Raw genomic sequence first — 23,584 nt, 5'->3', positions numbered from 1 at the left:
ATCTTGCATTCGGCAGGGCGATAAATGGAAGACGGCCTTTCGCTCATGATTTGGGCATGAGTATCTCGTAATGTCCTTTGGACTCTGTAATGCCCTAGCCACGTTTCAGCACTTCATCAACGACGTGTTACGTGACCTTTTCGACTCCCAAGTGGTGGTATATCTAGACGACATCCTCATCTTCTCCCAGACATTGCCGCAACACGAAAAACACTTTAAGTTAGTCCTCCACCACCTCTGGAGACAATAGATCTACGGGAAACTGGAAAAAAGCACCTTTGAGGCAACGTCCATCGAGTTCCTTGGCTATATTCTATCCCCAGAACAGGTGGAGATGGACCCTAAGAATATCCAGGCTGTCCTGGAGTGGCCTGTCCCCCGTAACTGTCGAACGGTTCAACAATTCATTGGCTTTGCCAATTTCTATAGACGATTCATACGGGGATTTTTGGCCATCTGTGCCCCCATCACCGCACTAACCAAGAGCGACACCACGTTTACCTGGACCCCGGAGGCCCACCAGGCGTTCCAACGTCTTAAACACCCGTTTACATAAGCTCCTGTCTTGGCTCAGCCAGACACTGTTCACCCATTCTATTTGGAGACTGACGCCTCCGAGGGGACGGTCGGAGCAGTGCTCTCCCAGTGCCAAGGTGAGAAAAAACTATTACACCCCTTGGCCTTTTACTCCCGCAAACTCACCAGGGAACTACTCGCCATCAAAAATGCCCTGGAAGAATGGCGGCATTCACTTGAAGGAGCAGAGAATCCGGAGGTGGTCTATACAGATCTCCGAAATCTCGAATATCTTCACAGCACTAAGCAGTTGAGACCTCGACAGGCCCGGTGGGCCCTCTTTCTCTCGCTTCCCTCTACTGATCACCTACAGGTCCGGGTCCTAAAACGGCAAGGCTGACGCCCTATCCCGAATGCATTGCTCCGAGACCGGTACTGCGCCTCCAAAGACTATCCGGCCAGCGACTTTCTTTCTATCTACCCGCTATTTCCTAATTGAGGGAATCAGAAGGGCCAGTTTACCAGTTCCAGAGGAGGCTGCCCACCTACCACTCAAACAAGGACTGCGCTACCACCTCCAATGCATCTATGTCCCTGCATCCCAACGGGTACCTGTACTGCAACACTGCCATGACCACCCTACAGCAGGCCACAGGGGCAGGCGTAACACTCAGAAGAATGTCCTACGCCACTTCTGGTGGCCTTCCCTGGCAGAGGATGTACGCGCCTTCATAGAAACCTGTCCTATTTGTGCAATCCACAAGCGTCCTACTACCCGACATGTTGGCCTATTACAATCCTTACAAACGGAAAATAAAAATGTGATAGCACTCTGCATCCAGCATTCTGCCCTGCCTCCATGCTGGATGAGGCATTGGTGTACATTTTGGCCAAAGCGTAATAAGCCACTCACCACGTCAAGGTCGCCTCTATTGAGTGGTCCCTAACACTAGTTCCTACCTGTTTATGGGCCATGACAGCCACACAAAGTCCAGGGAATGCAGGTCAGCATGCACGCCAAGCACACTCTGCTTTTAACCCCGTCCGGTGCCATTACAGCTTTCATCGGATCCAGGGATGCAAGTACTAACATGCACGCTGAGCCCACCATATACTTCTCCTGGAGCCAAATGGCTACTGGTAGGTTCTATATAAGCATATTGGAGGCGTGGCGATCTCCTTGGAGTCATGCACACCTGACCAGTCAATCTGTCCTGGAGGCTGGTTTTAAAGTCAGTATAAAACTGAGTCTGCTTATATAGAACCTACCAGTAGCCATTTGGCTCCAGGAGAAGTATATGGTGGGCTCAGCGTGCATGTTGGTACTTGCATCCCTGGATCCGATGAAAGCTGTAATGGCACCGGACGGGGTTAAAAGCAGAGTGTGCTTGGCGTGCATGCTGACCTGCATTCCCTGGACTTTGTGTGGCTGTCATGGCCCATAAACAGGTAGGAACTAGTGTTAGGGACCACTCAATAGAGGCAACCTTGACGTGGTGAGTGGCTTATTACGCTTTGGCCAAAATGTACACCAATGCCTCATCCAGCATGGAGGCAGGGCAGAATGCTGGATGCAGAGTGCTATCACATTTGTATTTTCCGTTTGTATATGTATTTCGCCATAGTGATGTGCACCTACATACAGGTTGTGGTGACTCAATCCCCACATTTTTTCTATTACAACCCTTGCCAATACCATCTGCACCTTGGAGGAATATTGCGATGGACTTTATCGTGGAGTTACCCTCATCGCAATCTTGTACCACCATCATGGTGGTGGTAGACCGGTGTACCAAGATGGCCCACTTCATCCCAACCTCTAGCCTCCCCACTGCCCAGGAGACCTCTAACCTTCCTACAACATATGTTCCGGCTCCATGGGCTTCCGGATAACATAGTTTCTGATAGGGGTTCCCAATTCACATCCCGATTCTGAACCCACTTGTACCGGATTCTCCACATCACCCGCCGTCTATCTTCTGCATATCACCCACAGCCCAATGGACAAACTGAGAGGACCAATCAAACACTGGAGCAATACCTCAGATGTTACTCCTCATATCTCCCCCTGGCTGAATTCACGTACAACAACCAACAACATTCATCCACGGGCCTCTCTCCATTTTTTTGCCAACTACGGCTATCATCCTATAACCCTTCCAGATCTACCTATTGACGCCCCAGTACCAGAGGTGACCCAGCGGCTCCGGGAACTAGGGCAGGCGCTCCTACGGCAGCTCCAAGTTACCCAACGGCGCCAGAAGATACAAGCTGACCGCCGGAGGGTAGGATCCCTGTGGTACAAGAAGGGGGACAAAGTGTGGTTGTCCACCCAGCACCTCCGGCTCTCCTGCCCTTCCAAGAAGTTGGGAAAAGGACCAAGGTAACGGGGACCCATCATGGACATGGTCAACGAGGTTACTGCTAAGCTCCAGCTACCTGCATCCCTAGGCATCCACCCTGTGTTCATGTATCCTTATTGAAGCCACACCATGCCAATCAGTTCCCAGACAGAGTACCCGCTCCTCCTCCCCCCATCCATTTGAATAACAATGATGAAAAAGGAGATCGTGGGAGCCCTCGGAAGGGGTTCATGCGGATGCCAAGGTGCGGGCGTTCCATCAGGCCCATCCCGAGAGACCTTCCCAGGGTCGCGTCCGGATGCCACTCCTTGGTGGGGGGCTCCGTCAGGAACGTCATCTTTCCTCGGGGTCGGAGGGTACGAACCTCCCATCAGCCTGGCAGATCCACAGGCGTCCCAGCCGCTAATGTGCTCATTTAGTCCTCAGCTGTGGACCTTGCTGGAGGAGGTTTCCCAGCCCACACACACACACACTCCTTCGCCTGCTATTGGGCCGCAGGAGAGGAAGCTTCCTGGTCACCTTGGAGACAAGGGACGGACACACACACCATCTGGCTATAAAAACCTGATCAGAGCCCTGGCTCAGTGCTGAGTTATTCCACCTCTTGGTGAGACATACTAAGCTCCCTAGATACCTTCCTTGTTGTTTCCTTCTGGCTTCCTGCCTCGACTGGGATTTACCTGACTATTTTTGTTGAAGTATCCTTGGTGACTTATTTACTGGCTGCTACCCACCAGTGGGTTCCGTCCTTGCGGTTCTCTTTTAAGGCTCATGTGTCAGAGCTTGACAAAGTAAGGGATTGCCACTAAACCCCTGGCATGGAGCAGAACCATGACCGCCGCCAGAATCTTCATAAAGACTCCGGGAGCTGTGGCCAGGCCGAACCGGAGGGCCACAAACTGGTAGTGGAAGGGACCCACTGCGAACCGGATACATTTTTGATGACTGACGCAGATGGAAAGATGAAGATAAGTGTCCTTGATGTTTATCGAGGACAGGTACTTCCCCGGTTCCATGGACGCAACGACCGATCTCAGGGACTCCATCCGGAAGCGATGGAGCCAAAAGGAAGCGGTTGAGTGCCTGGAGGTCCAGAACGGAACAAAACGTCCAGTCCTTTTTTGGAGTAGAACCCGCGAAAACGGTCTTGCGCAGGAACCGGGACAATTACTCCCTGCCGCAGAGGTGTGTGAGAAGCCTGAAAAAAGGAATTTGCGGCAGAGGGAGAGGTAGGAGGAGACGAGCGAAAGAAAAATCAGGACAGAGCCATATGGTACGGCGAATAGCCACCAAAAGGGCTGACGAGCGTGCCATAAGCCTGGCCTCGTCCAGAGAGGCTTCACAAATAGACGCACTGGCACAGGCAAAAATCAGGAAAATTCTACTCCTTGGAAAGGGAGGAATTAAAATCCTGGTGGTTTGGGAAACATTTGGGCGAGCGATGGGACCTCCTAAAGGAAAAACCCAAGCTAGCCGATGAGGGTGCGGGGTCCTCAACCTGTAAGGTCTCTATAACCACTGTAATGAGATTGTCCACTATGGAGGACAGCTTTGACGACTGACCCTCAGGAGAGACAAAATCCTCATCTGAAAACCTCTCCTCAGAACATGCCTCTTCCACGGAGGAGACGTCGGAGTGAGTCTCTCTGGGAGGTGGCGGAGAGGCAGAGGAAACGGGAGACGCAGACACCCTTTTGGGGGAGGATGGTATGGACCTTTTAGCAGGATGGCCGCAAAGGGAATGAGCTCCAGGATCCCTAGAGTCGGACTGGTCACAGGGCAGCCTTGCGGACAAATGCACAAGTATTTCCACAATGGCTTTGTTGGTATGGGAGACATCCTGTACCATCCTTGACAGGGAGCGCGCCCACTCCGGCTCTACCATAGCTGGGTAGTAGGGGCGACTGGGTCAGGAGCAGAGTAGAGCACGAAGAGTAAAGGGGATCTAACTGACCGGATGGAAATTTTGAGCGACAAGAGGCACAAGCAAAATGGCGCACCGAAGTGACCGCCTGCTTTGGGGCCTGGGGTCTGGGCTCGGACATAATGAGAACCCTATAGCGACAGGAATGAGCATGAAGGGGGTAGGTTAAACCCTGTAGGAAGGGGCGATAGAGCTTACCCGGCCTGTGTCCCTCAATGAAGCTTGTCCAGAGGTGCCTTGCCAAAGTCCCCCCGAGGATGTGGGCGGAGGCAGAAAAAGGTGCCAAGATTCACCCTAGGATACAGCTGAAGGAGGGGGAGCGGGGAGAACTTCATGCCCCGCACCCCAAAATGGATTCGTCCCTGGCGAAACTGAAGGGAAGCGCAGGCCCAACTCTTCTGCCGTCCCTGCTAAAGAGGCCTCCGCCCCCTGCTTGCAGGATAATGGAGCTATCGCTAAAGCCCCGGCCAAACGGAGATGCCGACCGGGAGCAGATGCGGGAGTAGGCCGCAGAGAACAGAAAAGCCGGGGCCTCAATTAGCTGCGGCCCCAGTGGAGCACAGGACTAGAAACGACGAGAAAGAGAAAGGGCCCCTGGGATAGGGGGCATTGCGCACCGTAGGCTTCTCCAGCGCCCCCCACTCTCGACAGGAGAAAGACACATGGAGGGGACAAGGCCTCCGTGGGGGAAATCAGTAAAAGGTAATCTAAGAAGGGGAGGTAGGAGAAAGGAGGGGAGCACTTTGGGGGCCAGAAATACTCACGCGTCTGGCGTCTTTTGCCGCCCGGGCTCCAGCCGGATCACCATCTTCGGATTGCAGCCCCTTGGGGAGGGCCGCTACACTGGAAACAGAGGGGACTTGTAGTAGGCGGCCGTGGTGATTGGAAGGCTGGCGGGATGCAGAGGCTTTAGGAATCTCTGGTCCTCCTTGACCAGAGATTAGCAGACCTGCAAAAAATATTAGCAGACCTGCAAAACAGACACTAAGCTAAAACTGATTTAACTTAGTCCCTGTAGGAAGGGTAAAGCTGAAGGGAGGAGCTCACACCTTTGTGCTTAGTGTCTGCCTCCTAGTGGCAACAGCTATACATATGGTCAAGCCTGTGTCCCCCAATGATACGGATGAGAAATGATAGTAGTCTGATATTCCCTTACGTCCCACCAGCAGCACAGATGGGGTTAACTGCCCCCCGTGGACTGGTAGAACCGGCGGAATTATAATTTTTTTTTAATAATTGTAGAACCGGCGGAATTTTTAATGAGCCCAAAGAATAACCAATAGAAGAACTCCAGCTCCCTTAAAGGGAGGGGTTCACCCCCCAGCCCAGCGTGTTTTTTTCTGTCCTTTGGACAGGTGGACTGGCGAAGCTCTCCCTCTCTGGGAGTTTGGAGACCATTATTCCAGATTGGTCTCCTTTTTTTGTCCATTACATCTAGCGCTCTTTCTAACCTTCGCTTATTCTTTCATTCCCCCATTCAGCTGCTGAACTTAGCGATTTTTGGGGGCGATGTGTTACTGAGTTTTCCCCTCCTGGATGCCTCGGCCCGCTCAGACTTCGGCGTGGCATGGGCGCCGCCATGACCGGAAGTGACGCGCTGCCTGCTGCGGCGTCACTTCCGGTCTTTCGGCTGATGTCGTTTTTACTTTCTGCTTAAAGCAAACAAATTTCTGCCAGCCGGGGGGTTGTTTTTCAGGAGGGATGGGCGTTGTAAAGGCAGTTAAGATGTATTCCTTTACCACACTAATGTTTAAAGACGTACAGCTGTTACTCTGACTCCTGGGGGAGTGCTAGTGGCTGGGCCCCTCCCCTGGGTGGAGCTGTCCCCTTCTTAAGCTCCCTGACAGCTTCAGTCTGTCTCTGGCTGCGCTGCTTTAACAAGCTAGCTCCAGAGTCTCCTGTGTTCAGTGAGAGTTGTCTAATATCTGAATTCCATTCAGCCTCTATTTTTCAAAGTGCTTGACTTTTCTCCTCTGGTTCGTGCCGCTAATCAATGTCTTTTACTCCCTTAGTTTTTTAATTCAGGGATGTTTTAATTTTCTTCTTTCGTTTCAGCTATGGCTTTTCCTAGAGAGTCAGACCAGCAACGGAAGTCTGCGGCCAAGAGGAAACACCTGGCCTGTTATGATTGCAACACGCCTCTTGACGAGAGTTGCCCCTATTCCAGGTGCGACAGCTGCCGTTCTGGCACCGCTACAGAACCGTCTATGCAGGATATGTACCAGTGGGCTAAGACGTACGTAGACGACTCCATCAAGGGTGTCGTACGCCTTCTAAATGAGAGGTTACCGGTTCCCTCTCAGACTCCAATGGAAGTTGTCGCCCCCACTGACAGACCTATGCCCCTTTCTGTGGGGTCATCTTCCTCGGATGAGGAGGAATCAACTTCATGTTTCTTTCCACCCGAAAAGACACAGAAGCTACTAAAGTCCATCAGGTCGGGGGACCATGATGTCGACATAGGGGAGTCTTCCGATCCCGCCTGCCGGACTCAGCGGGTCTTTAAGGCAGATGAGACACTTCTTTCTGTGATGCGCACAGAATGGAAAAAGCCAGAAAAAGGCCCAGTCCTCACTTGGAAATTTAAGTTAATGTTTCCGATGGCTAAACCCTTAGTGGAATTATGGGGTTCCATACCTAAGGTGGACATGGCGATAGCCAAACTGTCCAGGCGCACTCTGGTTCCTGCAGACGATGGGTCTAGTCTGCAGGACCCTCTAGATAGGAGGGCAGAGTGCACCCTAAGAAGGGGTTACTTGGCGGCCGCAGCTTCGGCCTCAACCTCCATTGCGGCCACAGAGGTCTCTTCTTTCCTTAGAGCCAGGCTGAACCAAATCCAAACGGATGTCGACCAGAGTGTCTCCCGAGACGACATCCTGGCCGCTTTCAAATCCGTCAATCTGGCCATGGATTTCCTGTGCGACACGTCCCAACTACAGCTGAAATTGGCAGCCAAAACAATGGCTCTGGTGTCTGCTGCTAGGAGACCTCTGTGGCTAAAGCCCTGGAATGCCGACAATGCTTCCAAATATAACCTCTGTGGGCTTCCTTTCGAACCAAACCGCTTATTCGGTTCAGAATTAGACTCCATTATGGAGGGTCTCTCGGATAAAAAGGGAAAAAGTCTCCCCCAACAGCTCTTTCGGGGCAGGGGTAGACAAGCTTGTGGGGGCCGACCAGGACAGCAGGTTGGACGTAGACACTGGGGGTGCCGTCTAGAAAGTTCTCTAGACGCTCCTGTAAACCCACCAGGGAGGCAAAGCCCTCCTGACTATGGGCCTCTCAGAGGCTCTTGGAAACCCTGCTACCCCTGTTGTTACGCCTCTAGACTTTCCCGTACCCCTCCCTCACCTCCCTGTAGGGGGGCGTCTTTCCTTTTTCAAACACGTATGGGCCCAGGAAGTCTCAGATCCCTGGGTCCAAAGCATAGTAGCTACGGGCTATTCCATAGACCTCGTTTCTCTCCCCCCAGAAAAATTTATCGCTACGCGCAGTTTTTTGCCGGCCAGACAAAGGATCCTAGAGTCATATATCCAGGACTACATTTCCAAGGGAGCCCTGGAGGAGGTACCGGCAGGGGAGAGGGGTCTAGGGGTTTATTCTCCAGTATTCCTGGTACCCAAAAAGACAGGCGATCTCCGGATGATCATAGATTTGAGATTCCTCAATCGTTTCGTAAGGAGAACCAGGTTCCGTATGGAAACCATAAGGTCAGTCAGCCACCTCCTCAGTCCTGGGGACGTGATGGCTACTCTGGACCTCAAGGATGCTTACCTCCACATCCCGATCCATCCCTCCTCACGGAAATTTCTCAGGATCGCGGTCCAGATTTCAGGAGTGCGCAGGCACTATCAATTTGCCGCCCTCCCCTTCGGAATCTCATCTGCCCCCCTTATCTTCACCAAGGTGGTAGTATCGGTGGTAGCAGCTCTGAGACTCCAGGGACTGACCATTGTCCCTTACCTGGACGATTGGCTCCTTCTAGCCTCTTCAGTCCCTTTACTTTCCCATCATCTTCGTGTCGCAATTTTCTTTCTGCTCCGCTTAGGCTGGATTATCAACTGGCAGAAGTCGAACGTGAGCCCTTCAACTTCTATCCATTATCTAGGATTCGTAGTCGACTCTCTGGAGATGTCCCTCCAGTTGACGCCAGAAAGAGGAGCGCAGATTCAGGACCTGGCAAGGTTCCTTTACGTACCACGACGAGTCTCCATACGGACCCTCATGAAGATGTTGGGGCTCATGTCCGCGGATGCAGTCCCTTGGGCTTTATGGCAACTCCGACCTCTTCAGTCGGAGGTCTTAAACAAATGGAACGGCAGCCCGGCGGGGCTAGATTCCCTGTGCTCCCTATCCAACCAAACCCGGAATTCCCTCAGATGGTGGTTCCATCTACCAGCAGGGAAGTCTATGACCCAACCAGTTTGGCTCATATTGACTACGGACGCGTCCCTTGTAGGCTGGGGCGCCCATTTAGACGGATCCCCAGTTCGGGGATCTTGGTCTCCTCAGGAGCGGCATCTTTCCTCAAATCTCCGCGAGATGCGTGCTATCCGGCTAGCCCTCCTTCACTTCGCCCCTCAGATTCGGGGCAAAGCTGTGAAAGTCCAGTCAGACAACATGACTGCCGTGCTTTACATAAACAAGCAGGGAGGCACAAGATCCTTACCCCTTCTTTCAGAAATTGGGGTAATTCTACGGTGGGCAGAGCTGAACCTATCCCATCTATCTGCCACTCATATTCGAGGCTCCCTCAACTTCATTGCGGATCGCCTAAGTCACGGCTTACCGACCATGGAGTGGTCACTGCACCCGGAGATCTTCAAGCAGCTAGTCCTCAAATGGGGTATGCCAGAAGTGGATCTTATGGCAACCAGGTTCAATGCCAAGGTACAGAGGTTCTGTTCCCTATACAGGGAGGACAACCCCCTGGCGATAGATGCTCTGACAATACCGTGGAGGTTCAGGCTGGCTTACATCTTCCCTCCCTTTTCCATGATTCCGAGGGTATTGATGAAAATCCGTCAGGATCAGGCCTCGGTAATAGCCATCATACCATTTTGGTCCAGGAGATCCTGGTTTACCCAGCTCATTCAGATGAGTCGGGGACAATATTGGAAACTCCCCCCGGAGCAGACCCTGGTGTCGTGGGACACGCATCTCTGCCCAGATCTGCACAGATTCAACCTGACAGCCTGGAGGTTGATCAGTCCCTTCCCAGAGTGGATGGGCTCTCTGAGTCGGTCCTGAGAACTTTGTCGCATTCTAGAGCAGAGTCTACCAAAAGGGCCTACTCCCGGATCATGAGGATCTTCACCTCATGGTGTAGTTCCAACCAGGTGGCGTCTGCAGATCCGCCCCTCTCTGCGATCTTACAATTCCTCCAGGATGGGTTGGAAAGAGGTCTCTCCCCTTCTACCCTGAAGGTCCAAGTTTTTGCCATCTCGGCCTGTCTCAACAGGCCATATTCTCGGGACCCGCTCATCAAACGCTTCCTTAAGGGAGCAGAAAGATTGAAGCCTACGATACTGAAACCCATTCCCCAATGGGACTTATCAGTAGTTCTCAAGGGGTTAGCATCTCCCCCCTTTGAACCTTTGGAGGAGGCAAGCTTTAAATTTCTAACACTCAAGGTGGTCTTTCTTCTGGCTATTACCTCAGCCAAAAGAATTTCGGAGCTACAAGCTTTCTCCGCTTTACACCCATACATCATTTTCTTACAGGACAGAGTCCTTTTAAAATTTCTACCTTATTTTAGACCTAAGGCTCCAACTTTTCAAAATATCAATCAGGTAATTTCTCTACCTGTATTATTCTCCGCCTCCTCCTCTGATGTTCCAGTCCGACATCCACTGGACATATCGAGATGCCTCCAGATCTATGTGGATAGATCAAGAGAATTCAGGATAGATGAGAACCTCTTCATCCTGTTTGCCGGTAAGTCTAAAGGCCGCAAGGCGTCTAAAACTACTATTAGTCGCTGGATCAAGGAAGCCATTAGGGAAGCTTTCACCTCCCAATCCTTAGATCCTCCGGAGTTTGTGAGGGCCCATTCTACTAGGGCCGTAGCTACCTCTGTCGCGGAGAGAAGTCTTCTCCCCTCTAGAGATCTGTAAGGCGGCTTCCTGGAGCTCTGAATCAACCTTCATCTCTCATTATAGAATAGATGCTAAGGTAGCAGAGTTTTCGGCTTTTGGGCAGACAGTTCTTACTTCTGCCGGGCATGAGGACCCTCCCTAGGGGATTCTTCTTGCTATCTCCCCATCTGTGCTGCTGGTGGGACGTAAGGGAATCGTTAATTTCTAACGATAATTTGTTTTCCCTTAGTCCCAACAGCAGCACACAAATTTTCCCGCCCTAAGTACCTTTTCTTGGTATAAACACGCTGGGCTGGGGGGTGAACCCCTCCCTTTAAGGGAGCTGGAGTTCTTCTATTGGTTATTCTTTGGGCTCATAAAAAATTCCGCCGATCCTACCAGTCCACGGGGGGCAGTTAACCCCATCTGTGCTGCTGTTGGGACTAAGGGAAAACAAATTATCGTTAGAAATTAACGATTGAAAGCTGTAGTGGATGGTGAGATATGGAGCCTGAAAGTCAAAAGTTCAAAACATAGTTACCCTTTTGCTCGTCAGTGTAGATGAGAATGATGTAATGTGACATCATCAGAATCTCTCACCTCTCCAGTAACTTGGCAGAGTATCTCTAGGGTGAGATGTAATACCCTCTCAACCATCTTGTCTTTGTCCCTATCCATCATTGATGGGTCAGTCAGGAAAATTCTCTGATAAAGAGAAAATATCAATATATTACTTTATATTGCAGGAACCTGAATGGAAAGAGGAGGAAACAATGTTATAACCAGATACGATACCACGAAAAACACAACTACTAAAGATAATGAAAGGGGAAATATTTAAGGAGTTATTATAGAGCAGATGTTGTATTTTTTCTGTCTGTATGGATTGGGCTATGAGGAGAATAGTCTGACAATGCAGTTTATCTGCAACAAAGTGTAAAAGGATGTGGCATCTTCACATGACTGTGACACGCTGTAGCCTTTGTTACTCACCTGTACTGGATCCTGTGACTTGCGCTGCCTCTCCCCCCTCTTCTTGCCGGCTTCTCCTATGCATCAGGTTGTCGCGGTGCACATCAATGGCATCACCCCACCACGACATGACCCCATATTCGGCTGGAGTGACAGCACAACACCTGATTATTCAGGGTAGTTACTCCGGTCCCAGCACACCGGCCGACTCCTCTGCTACTCCAGTCTTTAGCCTAATTCTCTTACATCAGTCTGCAGTTCAACTCTGCTGCATCAGGCCTACGGCTCTGCTACAGTTCTTTTATATTGATCACCCAACTCTGCTTCTCTAGCCCTAGATATGGATCCCAAAGATGCAGCGGCATCCAGAGCACTACTATTTGGTCTCAACAAGCTAGCCGAACAAGTAGATCAACTTGTTTCATTTCAATAGAAGGTCGTCCGGGCTATACGTGATCTCTCAGCACGGGCGGATGCTCAAGGACCTGTTGTCTGATTTGAAGAAATCACGAGGCAGATTTGATTTGAGTACAAATAAATTCAACTCAAATGAAAAGTGCTAAGATTCCACCGGAAAAGTCATGCATGACATTGTAGGGTCTCCTAGGACGGCATCCAACCTCATATCAAGCTCTTTAAATGGGCATTCTGGTTTCACGATATAGACGACCTATCCTCAGAAGTCATCAATTTAGAATCGATGGGGGTCTGACTTTCTGCAATTCCCCTGTTCTGCTGTTTGAAGGGACCATGGCACTCATGCAAGCACTGTGTCCTTTTCAATGTTTACCGGCGGGCCGTCTACGTCGTAGTGGTGGTGCGGCGCAGTTGCAGGAAACACTAGAGAATGCAGCTCTGGCAGCCCTTTCAAACAGCTGGCGGGGGTGCCGAGAGTCAGACCTCCATCAATCTGAAATAGATCATCGGATAGGTCCTATCTTGAGGTTCACCATCTGTGTACTTCCTATCCGACTTGGATTTATGCTTTTTAAAACTGAAAAACTGTGCAAACATTATGCTTTTTAGGGGGGCAGTTCTTTGCCGGTGTTTATACACATGCGGTGGGATTGGAAGAGACAACGGCTTTCTTTGAACAAGCGATCCAAAAATGATCCTTTTTTGGGAGTAGCAAAAGTTTTGGTGTTATGTTAAAGAAAAAAATGACACATTATATATATGTAGAAAGGCCAAGTATTGGCCTGCATTTGTGGGAGGGGCGCCCTGGCCTTTATCAGCTGCTCACCCCCCGTCATCAGGGCACGGACAGCAGCGGCAGTGTTCGTGTATCCAGCCGGCGGTGTCAGCGTCTCCAAGGCAGCATTTCGTCATTTCCGGTCAGCTGTTCCTCCTGCAGTTCGGCGTCCTGTCCTCCTCGTGCGGCGGGTAAGTGGCTGCTGCTTCAGCGCAGCATCGGCACGTTAGTCCGGTCGGTGGGGTCGGTCCCTTTAAGGTATGAAAGGGACATCCCCACACCGGAACGGCAGTCTGGCAGCACGCCCCGCTCCCACGTGACTTGCACGCAGGTAGCAGGAGTCAGCGAGACTCCGTTCGTATATTTGCTGGGGCAACTCGCATTAGGCTCTATCTTTCTGCATTGGGGGAGGCTTGTAAGGGAGTAAGGACGGGGGGGGAGAGGGGGAATGGCAATATGAAGTGTAATATTTGAGGGCGGATGTTCAATCTGCCTGATCAATCACAGCCTAGCTGTTTTAACTTTTCTGACAAGACCAATTTTTTATTTTTATTTTAAATCACCATGACTGTTATATGGGGGGCAAAGTCTGGCATGGGCCGCCGTGCTGTTAGTTAGGTAGGGGGATAATGCCATACAGTGTTTTGTGGTAGGATATTGGGGGATAGTGCTCCCAGTACCATGCGCTCCTACACATGTGCAAGAAGGTGCGCTCCAGACCCTTCACATTGCTTGGCATTTTATTCCATTGTCTTGGTTTAGTTGGGCAGGATTTCTCATTTGGCTGTCATTCACGCACTCGTTACCATTAGCAAACGTTGCTGCACAGGTAGCTGCCATTATGCATGGGCCCGTCAGCCTTTCAGCTGACTTCGGCGACACCCCACGTTAATGCCCTGCATGTTCCATAGCTACATATATATGCATGTGTGGATTGAGCTCATGGATGGCTGGGATGCCTGGGGTGGCCACTCGCTAGGCAGGTATTGGTAAATCTGACATTCGTTTCTCGTTGCTCAGCTTAGGGTCACGTGAACTCAGGCGCAAGCCGTTGTCACTACTTAAAAAAACAAAAAAATAAATTATTCTGATTACTTCATGTGGACAGGTCTATTCCGCGGTTGTTACCTGTTTCTTCTTAGATCAGCGTCGTGTCCCCTTTCTGGTAAGGTCCTCTCTCCTAGACATTACACGTTTCTCTGCTTTTCGCACACATCATTTCCGTCATGCCTCAGCTGTCAGGTGGTCACCAGGGTCGGCTACTCTTTCTTTGCTTGATGGTTTCTGCAGTGACGGTGGTGGTTTCTGTGTTCCACGGGGTTAGTCAGCAGCTCTCTAGATTGTGATAGTGACGTTCCATAAATTTTGCTTGTTTTAACAGTCTGATCATGTCACACGTCTCGGATGTCGTGGATCCGTCTGGGGAAGATTTTGGTTCAAAGGCATCCGATTCTGGGAGTATTCCTTCTCTGCGCAATTGGACTGTGCCTAAACTCATGTCAGAGTTAACTAAGAGAGGCATTCCCTTCCCAGCTGCAGCCCGCAAGGCCGAGTTGTATCGGTTACTAGTGTCCAACCCCGCAGAACCAAGTCACCAAGAAGTTTCTATGTCCACGGTGCAGACCTCCTTGACGCAGCTTCATGTCATGCTCAATAGTCTCACGTCCTCCATGTCTAGCGTACAATCTAGATTGGAGTCAGTGGAGTCAAGGGTCTGTGGCTTGGCTTCACCTGCTCCACTGTTACCGGCTGCGACTACCCCAGTGGCTTGTACTGCAGGTAACTTTGTTTCAGTACCCAATGTCACGCCAGCCCATTTTATCCCGGCCAACATTAAAAAAGACATTCTCGATGGGAGGGATGTGAACTTAGCTTCTCTGCTGATCGCCACTCGTGACCTGTCGGACAATAGGGTCATCGCTTGCGGCGATGTCTCTGTCGTCCTGAAGGGTCGCGACCTCAGGCTGAGTAGGAAACTAACCATACCAGAATTTGTACTTGCTTTTAGTTTGTACCGAGACATCATTTGTTCTGTGCGACCGGATAGGAGGGAAGAATTGGACCTTTACTTGTTCAGGGTCACGGAGCTTGGATACAAATATGGGGGCTTTGGCTTCTACGACTACCATTGCTCCTTTTCCGCGAAGGCTGCAGCGGCCCTCAGCCAATTCCAGTTCACCACAAATTGGTCCAACATCGACACAGAGATCTTTTGCAGGCATTTTGCTGGACTGAAAGCTCCGGCATGTTCTTCTTGCCAGTCCATATACCACACTAGCGAATGGTGTCACAATGCAGCTAGTACACCAAGGTCTAATCCTTCTGCTCCTATCCCAGGTCCATCGGTTGGTGCTCAGCAGCAGGCAACCGTGGACAAACTTGGCTGTCCCATTAAGTACCTGGGCAGGTCACAAATATGCAACAATTACAATTATTCTGCATGCAATTATAGTCAATGCCGCCTGTTGCACATTTGTGTTAACTGTTTCCGGGCTCACCCGAAGGTCACTTGCTCATTAAAAGATGACAAACATTACTTGAGCGTTGTGAATGTGGATCTCCTGAAGTTCTACCTGCAGGGGCTCGAGGATACTTTTTTTTGTGATTTCCTAGTGTCTGGGTTTACCACAGGGTTTCACACAGGCCTAGTGGCATTACCTGAAGATACTCAGGAGTGTAGAAACTTGCAATCCGCTTCACTGAACCCTGCTTCCATAGATAGGCTCTTACAGTTGGAATTAGTGAAGGGGTACATCATCGGGCCCTTTACAACATCCCCTTTCGAGCGGTGGAGGGTCAGCCCCATAGGGGTCGTAACAGGTAAGTTTAACAACAAAGAGAGACTGGTATTCGATTTGTCGGCTCCTCATGGCGCACACGCGCCTAGTCTTAATTCTCTTATACCGGCAGAGGAGGTCAGTATGGTGTACGCCTCCATTGATCAGGCTATCGCACTGATCTTAGCGACAGGTCCCGGGGCCATTTTATCTAAAGGAGACATATCAGATGCGTTTAAGTTAATCCCGATCAGGCCAGAGCTTTGGCAATGGCATGGGATCAAGTGGAATTCGTATTATTATTTTGCCACAAAATTGACTTTTGGGTCCCGTAGCAGCCCTTGGATTTTCGATCAACTGGCAAAAGCCCTACATTGGATCCTCGAAAATAGGTTTGAGTGCGAACATGTGATACATTACCTGAACGACTTCCTGCTGATTGCCTCGCGGGCCCTGAGGAGACTCAATCTCCAAAGTCTCCTAGCATGCTTCGCGCAATTAGGGATTCCCGTTTCTCCGAAAAAGGTTGATGGTCCTGCCACTGTCATTACCTTTTTGGGCATTGTCTTGGATACAGGAAGCATGTCCGCCAGGTTACCTGTAGACAAGTTGGTCAGGGTCCGGGATATTATTCACACTTTCACTGTGGGCAGGGTCACAACGAAAGCACATCTGCAATCATTATTGGGCATGCTTAATTTTGCCATGCGCGTTGTCCCTCAGGGTAGGTCTTTTGTAGCAAGGTTACTACCTCTCCTGTCAGAGGCCCCCTGTCAGGACAGTCCGGTGTTTCTGGATAATCAGGCGCTAGCAGATTTAGTGATGTGGGATCATTTTTTAACTCACTGGAATGGCGTGTCCATGTTTATTCCAGCAGTCTCAGATAACTCCCCCATCTTATTTTCCAGTGGGGCGGTGAACACAGGTTACGCTGCAATTTTTGGCCCCCATTGGCTAAACGGGACCTGGCCAAGGGAGTTGCTCGAGGCCACGGGAGTTCGTCAATCAGCGGAGGTGGAGCACTTGTATCCCATGGTAGCAGCGGCTTACGTTTGGGGTAGCCTTTGGACAGGCCGTACCGTGGTCTTTACTTCTGGCAGTTCCTCCGTCATTTCCATCCTTCAGAGTGGCAAAACTAAGTCACACCCGGCCATGGCCTTCCTTAGGCGTCTGGTGCAGTTGTCCCTCCAGCACCATTTCTTGGTCCATGGCTCCCTCATACATGATGATCAGACGGTAGAAGTTGACGCCCTAGCTAAGCATGATTACTCTACGTTTTCCCAGATCTGTCCCGAAGCCGACTCATCAAGGACCCCATCTCCTCATCCCGCCTCGCTAATTCTCCACTAAACAAGTACCTAGCCGTTGCCCATGGGCTGTTTTCCAGGTCTCTTGCGGCCAATACCACCAAAGCGTACAACACCGGCTGGCGGCTGTACTGTACCTTCCTACAAGAACACGCGTCAGGCGCTTTCGGTCATATTGACCGCATACTGTCCTTTATTGGATACTGTCATGTGCACAGGCACCTTTCGTATGGCACCGTGAGGACTTTCCTGTCAGGGGTGCAACATCATTTATCCCTTTCCCATCCTAATTTAACATCTTTTTTTTCCAGTCATGTGGTCAAGGCCACGTTGAAAGGTCTACAGAATAGTACCCCCAGTGTTAACTCCCGTAGACAGCCCATTTCCGGCCAGATATTCAGAGACATGTCCGATTTGCTAGATTTAAGGCCCTTCAGGGCCCTACAAAGCCTGGTTATCAAAGCGGCCATCTAATTGGCCTTTTATGGTTTCATGAGGCCAGGAGAGTTCTCCTCGTCATCACCCTGTAGGCCATTTCTAGCTCGATGGCAGTTGGCCCCCAGCTCAGAAGGTTTCATCCTCTCCCTACCCGTGACCAAGACTTCCCAGTCAGGGCCCCCTACCCGCATTAAATTCTTCCCTACAGCGCACAAATGGTGTCCAGTCCACGTACTTCAACAGTTGTCTGGGGCTTTGGGCGGTCTCGGCCCTAAAACTCCCCTGCTGCCCTGCGGGACAGTAGCATTGTCCACCTCGCAGTTCATCTCACATGTACGTATGCTGGCAGGTAATTTAGGCTTGGACCCACTCTCCGTGTCAGGTCATTCCTTTAGGATTTGGGCGGCATCTGCCGCGTCCAAGAATCAAGTGCCGGCTCACATCATTCGCAAATTGGGCCGGTGGCGCTCCTCCTGTTTTAATCGATATGTTCCCAACCCCACGGGGGAGATTTTATGTGCCTTTCAGACATTGGTGTTGTAATGTTTAATAAAGTGTCTTGCATTTCTTGCTGGGTTTTTGGCCTCTTTCAGGTATACTCCCGACGGTAACGGTTATGGCACAACTCAGACCGTTGACATCTTTTATGAGTTAGGTAGGTTAGGTTCTGTCACATATAGCCCCGATCACAAATATATATTGTAAGGGATCGCTCTCTCTCAGGGGTCGGCAATGACAGACTTCACATCAAACAGGGGGTTTTCAAGCTCAAACAGTGCTTTATTTGTCACACAGCACATCACACTTCCAAGTTTGGCATCACACAGTACATGAAGTCGCAGCTTCACCTCATAATGTGTTACAGCAACACAAAACAATAAACCCTTGCCCGGCTAGGCGCTCACTATACAGAGGTCTCCCTAACTCACCTCTAGGTCAGTGTTCACAGATCTAAGAGACTGGTTGCACGTGATGTCATCTGATAGCCTCTTTGGTTTCACTTGTTTCTGTGTTGTTGCTGGTTATGACCACACCTCTTATCTCAGGTGTAGCTTAAGTGGTCATTCCAACTCCTCTATTTAGTCTGGTCTCACCCATCATGCTATGAGGTTGATAGCTCCTTTCTGGTTGTGAAAGTGCTGGTGTTTGGTTCTCCACTGAGTTCCTGCTCGTCTGTGTACTTCGGAGTTAAGTGTTTTTTTCCTATTTCTTGTTTGTTGTATTCCCCTATATTTTGGTATTAGGCCTGAGGGAGTCTCCTGTTTTTTTAGCTGGGAAGGAACAGGTCATCTTTTGTCCTGACACTATTTCCAGGGCCCTTTAGCGTCAGATAGGGTTCTAGGTTCCTGCGTATGAACATTCCTACCATCGAGGTCTGTTCATACTGATAGTAGTCAAGGCTCGGTTTAGGGATTCACTAGGCCTAGTACCTTTTCCCTTCCCTCCTGTGTTCGGTGTGCAGTTTACCACCCACACAGTGCCATTATCAACCGCCAATAACCGTCATTTTTTGTTTGTCAGTGAGGCTATGGATCCAATCGCTGCACTGGCTAGACAATTGCAGGGTCTGTCTATAGAGGAAGCTGACCTCCACACGCAGATCCAGGGATCACAGGCTGCTGGTGCCGGTAGTAGTTAACAGGCCTGCCCTGAACCTAAGGTTGCACTTCCGGACAGATTTTCGGGGGGAAAGGGGGGGGATGGGGGGGGAGTGATAATTTCATTCGGTTTAGAGAGTCGTGTAAATTGTACTTTAAGTTACGTCCACTCATCTGGGGATGAGAGTCAAAAAGTTGGTATTATCATGTCGTTGCTTAAAAGGGACGCTCAGTCTTGGGCTTTTTCTCTACCGACCGGATCACAGTCCCTCCGGTCAGTAGATAAATTTTTCAGAGCTCTACGTCTTATCTACGATGACCCGGATCGGATCTCCCTGGCTGAGAGCAAGTTATGTGGTTTACAGCAGGGAGAGCATTCTGCGGAGATCTATTGCTCTGAATTTAGGAGATGGGCTATGGATACAGAGTGGAATGATCCTGCTCTCCATAGCTAATTCTGTCAGGGATTATCCGAGAGGCTAAAGGACGCATTGGCCTTTCACGAAAATCCTGTCATTGGAAGCGGCTATGTACCTTGCTGTTCGTAAGGATAGACGCCTGAGAGAGAGATCTAAGGTCCCTCACTGTCAGGACGAACTATCAAATAACTTGGCGGCTTCCTCTGACACCTTAGGTGGAGAGACTCCTGGAGTTTAGCATGGTGACGAACCTATGCAGTTAGGGGGAGCTACGCCTGGGCCTGCTTGCACAAGTTTTTGTCATAAGAAGGGAGTATGTTTTTTCTGTGGAAAAAGGGGACATTTAATTCCCATCTTACTCTTGTTTGTGTGGGTAGGGGGTCAGAGAACTTACTTTTGTCATTTACTGGTAGTACCCGATTTTTTTATATCTGCCGAGGTGGCGCTAGAGTCCAAAACGGTGGTTATTGAGGTGTTTATTGACAGTGGGGCAGGGGTTAACCTAGTTAATGGTCAGTTTGTCCGTTTGCATGGGTTGACAACAAGTGCATTAGAGAAAAATATTTTTGTGTTTAATAGTCAGTGATTTTCACCAGGATTTTCATGGTTGAGCAAACATAATCCTACCATTGACTGGCAAGCGAGACAGATTCTCGATTGGAGTGATTATTGCATGGACAACTGTCTTAATACATCTCTTTCTGTCTTGACATCTAAAGCTGTTCCCTCTTTCATTTCTGATTTTTCTGATGTATTTTCTGAGAGTGGTTGCCAGGGTTTACCCCCACACTGGGAATATGATTGTCCTATTAATCTTATTCCCGGAGCGAAGTTGCCCAAATCTAGGTTATATAACCTTTTTGAACCCGAAAGAGCGGCCATGCGAGAGTATATTGCCGAGAGTTTGGCTAAGGGACATATTAGACCTTCCAAGTCCTCAGTGGCAGCAGAGTTTTTCTTTGTAAAGAAGAAAGATAGAAATCTTAGGCCAGGTCTGGACTTTGGTGAGCTCAATCAGTTTACGGTCCGTGATCCGTACCCTCTTCCTTTGATTTCTGACTTGTTTAACCAGATTGTTGGTGCCAAAGTGTTCTCCAAGTTGGATCTAAGGGGGGCATATAATCTGGTCAGGATCAAGGAAGGGGATGAATGAAAGATGGCGTTTAATACCTCAGAGGGTCATTTTGAGAGTCTGGTCATGCTGTTTGGGTTAATTAATGCTCCTGCATTTTTACAGCATTTTGTTAATGATATCTTTCATCATCTGGTGGGGAGGTTTGTTGTTGTGTATCTGGATGACATAGTAATTTATTTGCCAGACATGGAGACTCATCAGGATTAGAGATGGCCTTGCGGTTCGCCCGGCATGGCCTTTGCTCGTCCACTGTTTGCCGAACATATGGCGATATTCGTGCCCGCCATATTCTTTTACATTGTGAAGAACTTTGACCAATGACACATCCATCAGGTGGTACAGGACAGCCAATTGAGACGTTTAAGCACATGGAAACACCCCCTACCTTATAAATAAACCTGATCTGGCCACCATTTTACATTCAGTCTTTTGTCAGTGTAGAGAGAGGTTGCTGTGTGGAGCAGGGACAGACTGTTAGGAACACCAAACGCTAGCTAATAGGGCCACAAAAGTCCTTTTAAGGACTGGTATAGGTGTGCTATCGATAGGTGTGACATACTGAGGGGTGTAATATACTTATAATATACTTTCCAACATAGAAAGTATATTATAGTGCAATTGTATTGTGCAGCAGTTGTGTGCGGTTCTGCTGTGATACTGCAGCCACACAGAGTGTCAAACGCTATTGGAACAAATAATTTCTACTAGTGTGATTTACCAGTTACCCCCCAAAAAAACTGATTGGGGCAGGGGTGTTATATACCAATAATATACGTTGCTAGGTCCCCCCAAACTCAGGCTTCCTCAGCCTTATGGCCCCCCAGCCCAGCCCTCCTGGCTGGGACCACACAGGCCCTCTGCAGGTCTGTTCCCTGGGGCCTAACTCCTCCTCTCACACTCTGAGGACTGCTTTATCCCCAAGTGATTATCGCACCTGGCCTCATCTCAGGCCTGGTGATCGGGGCGAAAACACAGCAAATCATACCATACATCTCCTCTAATAGGTTTCTGCACCATTCTAGGAGACACATATCTTCCCTCTTCATATAGGAGGCCTGTCACTGCCTCACAATATACACACACACCAATCCTACTGCCACAAATACAGGGAGTGCAGAATTATTAGGCAAGTTGTATTTTTGAGGATTAATTTTATTATTGAACAACAACCATGTTCTCAATGAACCCAAAAAACTCATTAATATCAAAGCTGAATATTTTTGGAAGTAGATTTTAGTTTGTTTTTAGTTTTAGCTATTTTAGGGGGATATCTGTGTGTGCAGGTGACTATTACTGTGCATAATTATTAGGCAACTTAACAAAAAACTAATATATACTAATATATATAATTTATTTTTACCAGTGAAACCAATATAACATCTCAACATTCACAAATATACATTTCTGACATTCAAAAACAAAACAAAAACAAATCAGTGACCAATATAGGCACCTTTCTTTGCAAGGACACTCAAAAGCCTGCCATCCATGGATTCTGTCAGTGTTTTGATCTGTTCACCATCAACAATGCGTGCAGCAGCAACCACAGCCTCCCAGACACTGTTCAGAGAGGTGTACTGTTTTCCCTCCTTGTAAATCTCACATTTGATGATGGACCACAGGTTCTCAATGGGGTTCAGATCAGGTTAACAAGGAGGCCATGTCATTAGATTTTCTTCTTTTATACCCTTTCTTGCCAGCCACGCTGTGGAGTACTTGGACGCGTGTGATGGAGCATTGTCCTGCATGAAAATCATGTTTTTCTTGAAGGATGCAGACTTCTTCCTGTACCACTGCTTGAAGAAGGTGTCTTCCAGAAACTGGCAGTAGGACTGGGAGTTGAGCTTGACTCCATCCTCAACCCGAAAAGGCCCCACAAGCTCATCTTTGATGATACCAGCCCAAACCAGTACTCCACCTCCACCTTGCTGGCGTCTGAGTCGGACTGGAGCTCTCTGCCCTTTACCAATCCAGCCACGGGCCCATCCATCTGGCCCATCAAGACTCACTCTCATTTCATCAGTCTATAAAACCTTAGAAAAATCAGTCTTGAGATATTTCTTGGCCCAGTCTTGACGTTTCAGCTTGTGTGTCTTGTTCAGTGGTGGTCGTCTTTCAGCCTTTCTTACCTTGGCCATGTCTCTGAGTATTGCACACCTTGTGCTTTTGGGCACTCCAGTGATGTTGCAGCTCTGAAATATGGCCAAACTGGTGGCAAGTGGCATCTTGGCAGCTGCACGCTTGACTTTTCTCAGTTCATGGGCAGTTATTTTGCGCCTTGGTTTTTCCACACGCTTCTTGCGACCCTGTTGACTATTTTGAATGAAACGCTTGATTGTTCGATGATCACGCTTCAGAAGCTTTGCAATTTTAAGAGTGCTGCATCCCTCTGCAAGATATCTCACTATTTTTGACTTTTCTGAGCCTGTCAAGTCCTTCTTTCGACCCATTTTGCCAAAGGAAAGGAAGTTGCCTAATAATTATGCACACCTAATATAGGGTGTTGATGTCATTAGACCACACCCCTTCTCATTACAGAGATGCACATCACCTAATATGCTTAATTGGTAGTAGGCTTTCGAGCCTATACAGCTTGGAGTAAGACAACATGCATAAAGAGGATGATGTGGTCAAAATACTAATTTGCCTAATTATTCTGCACGCAGTGTACATGTGCCAATGCCATGTGCCCGAGTTCTGGTAAACTGAAGAAGCAATGGTCTTGAAAAAAAATTCTCTCTTTTTTGAGCAGTACAGTATGGAACCTGACAAAAAAGGAAATATGTGGCTGTGTAGGGGTAGTAGTAGTGGCAGCAGTGGCTGCAGCAGAGCTGAATGGGACATGATGGACAGGCCGACAGCAGCA

Source organism: Bufo bufo, chromosome 2 (genome assembly GCF_905171765.1).
Source record: "Bufo bufo chromosome 2, aBufBuf1.1, whole genome shotgun sequence".
NCBI lineage: Eukaryota > Metazoa > Chordata > Amphibia > Anura > Bufonidae > Bufo > Bufo bufo.
The sequence above is the reverse complement of the archived record's forward strand: the minus strand, read 5'-3'. Positions refer to the sequence as shown.